We start from the raw sequence: 3,632 nt of genomic DNA on the forward strand, positions 1-3,632 counted from the left end.
TCGGTGTTTGTTGCATATTATCATTTTGAGATAGCAATCAATTTTTAAAAGTTAATGTAATCATTAGTTTTCAAATTAAAATGATCTGATCCATGAATTTCTTTAAGCTGCATTTTACAAGTGAAGGTTCTTGTTGAAATTTTTCCCCTTCTCTTTTCTTTCATCAGTATTTCCCAAATTATTTTGTTTTCTTTCAAAAACATCAACACAAAAATTACTTAGATCTACAGTATGAATGACACAAAACAAATATTAAATGTTAACGTTTTAATTTATTACAGGCACATTAATAAGCAGAGTTATTGGCTGTTCTGTGTATAATACATCACATACAGCAGAGATATATTTTTTTACATTTATATCTTATCTAAGCATAGCTTCCACATGGCCTTACAAGAGTCCTTTAACGTCCCAATGTAATAGTAGAAAACACTTGTAATTATACCATTCGTGTTTCCTGGTAATGTCAGTGTAAGATTGCCTACCTTTCCCTCACCAGTGTGTTATCCCACAAGCAGCAGAAGAGATTGGGGTCTGGAGCCAACAAGTCATCTCTATGTAATTTATTTGATCTGCCCAGCCACTGAACCAGGTGAGTCAAATCTGCTCAGGTTAAACCAGATTGGACCCACCTGGTTCAGTGGCTGGGCAGAACAAATACATGACATAGAGATGACTTGTTTACTCCAAATTCCCCATCTATGATGTCCAGTCATAAACGTCACCCATTCAATCCAACCTATTGTTTCAAAAATACCAGCTTCTTCATTCTTTTGTTTTTTTACACAGGAAAAACTAAATGAAGGAGTTGAAAATGTTGAAAAAACTGTTTTCAATCTTAAAGAGTACTAGGAATATTAAGATGGATACCACATGCAGGTCTATGTCAGTTATAATGTTAAATGATGAGTCACAGGTACTTACATAGTGCCTTTTCAAGTCAACAGAATACAAAGCTCTAAACCCTATATTCAGTCATTCACCCAGTTAAATCTAAAATGTAACCACTGTTGCCTTGGGTCTCACTGACAGAAGTGAGGCAGTTGTACACTAGAGCTACCAGGTCCTCTGTGAAAATAATATAACTATTAAGTTTTTTCCTACTTTTTTTCAGTTATTCTATACAAAAGGAGATTTACAAATTATTCATACATTTTTCGTAATTATGTATTTTGTTCAAGTCGATTTTAAAGAATTAAGTAATGTTTGTGTCATTTAATGGCCATAATAAATATAGTGAAACACCTGATATGAGAGTCCAGCAGACACCCTCTAAAAGGCACGAAAAGTATTTGCTCAATAACCTGGCTTATTAAAGACTGCACTATATCTGGGAATATGAATAATATGTTTTACAAAAAAAACAGAGGTGTAGCAAAAGAGACTCTTATTTCAGTTTTGGGGAAATTCACAAGAGGTAAACAATGTTCTCACTGCTTTAAGACCTACACAGAGATATATCTAAGGGCAGGCATAAACTATTAGATATTTCTCCTATTTGGGCTGATTTTGACAATTGTGTGAGTTTCAGCTTTGTTGCACTTCTATTTATGTTGTATACAAGGGATAGCGAGGGCTGATTAGTCTCTCAAAACCACCTCCCAATCGTGAATTTTATGATTGGATGAAAATCAAATGTTTAAAATCCATCCGGCCCTTGTGAAGTGACCTTAAATGGATCTTGCTGTTGAAGCAGAGCTACATGCTCATCTCTCTACGGTGCTGAGTCCGACTTGTTGTTTTTGGTCGTACAGTTTCACCAAACAGGTCGCATAACTGCATTACGCTGTGCAGAGTAAGAACAGCATTTAAGCTGTGAAGATTTAGACATTGGGATTTTATCATACAGTTTGTGCTTTAGCTGAGTATCACAATTGAAATATCCAGCCCTCAGTGTCCCTCTTTGTGCTGGCCAAGCTAAGATGTAGTCGTCCTTGGACATTAATGCTAAAGTAAACTCTAATTGTGCCAGAAATTCCAATACTGTTGATTGGGATTTGTAGGTATTTTGTAGTTATGTGTACATTTGAATCATTTTATGCATTTTTTTTCTAAAATGTCTTTTCCTTCAGTGTAGAGGATACAATGATTGGAATTATAATTTCAACGTCTTTGTGTTCATCTATTATATTTCATAAAAACATATTAGAGTTTGTGCTTCTTACTGCGACAAAATGCTAAAAAGTTTACTTGTGCAAGGAACTTTTATGAGTCCATTAAGGGGTGGTACATTAACAGCAGGTAAAAGTAAACTTAACTCCACTATATACTTCAATTTCACAACAAAAAAAAACTGCATTGATTAGTCTCCTGTTTATATTCATTAATCAAATTAAAATCTAAATTGAGTTTATCGCAACAACAGCATTAACCTCACAAAGCAAGATGTGTACATTAGCTCCTCAGATTTTGCTTTGCACTGAAATGTGTGTAACTACAGATACCATTTAGATGTTGGTCATAGATGTAAAGTCTGTCAGACTTACATGTCTTACTATATGCTATGTGAAGCTTTGCACAATATTTAACATAACTTACTTTAAATGTATGAACAGCGCAAACAGTCAAAAATTAACTTGCTGGTTCTCCATATGATTTACTGCAATCAATATGTGCCCCAGTATTTTTTTCTTTTTTAAGTTTGAAACGTACTTGCTCTGTGGACCATTTGGTTAATTTGTTTTGTGTGGAAAGCACTGAACCTTGTTTGCCATACATTGATAAATGATGTACAGCTGAAATGTTATTTTGCTTTTTATTAGTCTTAAAGTATTGCACAGAAATGCAGTAGTAATAAAAAAATGTACAATGAGGAATGGGAATACACATATGCAAATACCTATCATCTTGACAGGTGCAAAATTGTGCAATCACATGTAAACTAAAACAAGAAAACCAACAGCAGTACTAGTGTGCAAAACAGTGGAGATCAAAGGTAAATGTTTTCTCAAAAAATGAACTATAGCTTAGCCTAAAAAGTGAAGTGTCACAAAAAGTAAAACGAATTCTGTGTTGTGAAAAGAGGTATGTTGTGAATGAGTTCAAATGTGGCACTGTAACTTAAACAAAAATAAAACAGTCTGTGCAGAACATTGGTAAAATGCACGTTCTATTTTAAAGAGGATAGCAACAACATGTGTGCAGGGCTCAGCGATGCCAGCCATACAAGTGCAGTGTGGAGACTCCACTTGGACATAAGAAGAGTTGATCACCCATGGTTTAGGCTGAGGTTCTTTTAGGTGCTAAGAGTGCAAAACCTAAGACAACAGATATGCACTGTTTATACAGTATAAACACATACATAACATCAAGCAAAGACAGTGATAAATAAAGTTGGGGTTCTTAATTTAAGCTCCACAAAGCCATCTTGTTGCAAATCTAAACATAGTGTGAAATGGGCCTTTAAAGTGCTGTTGGGATTTTTATATATTTTAAATTCCACAAGGCCCAACAACATAAACTTAATCCTCCCCAGTTATTAACAGGGGTGGTTTTTGCCAAAGTCACCTAAAAGTTTTTTTTCCTGTTTTTTTTGACATGAATAGAGGCAAACCTTTCAAAATAAGATTATAAAATGTGTATGAGATATGTTAGCTACCTGGTTTATAAGATTTTCATTTACTGATGTTTGC

The sequence above is a fragment of the Cyprinodon tularosa genome, unplaced genomic scaffold (assembly GCF_016077235.1).
Source record: "Cyprinodon tularosa strain WSP-4 unplaced genomic scaffold, ASM1607723v1 ctg7, whole genome shotgun sequence".
In the NCBI taxonomy this organism is placed as follows: Eukaryota; Metazoa; Chordata; class Actinopteri; order Cyprinodontiformes; family Cyprinodontidae; genus Cyprinodon; species Cyprinodon tularosa.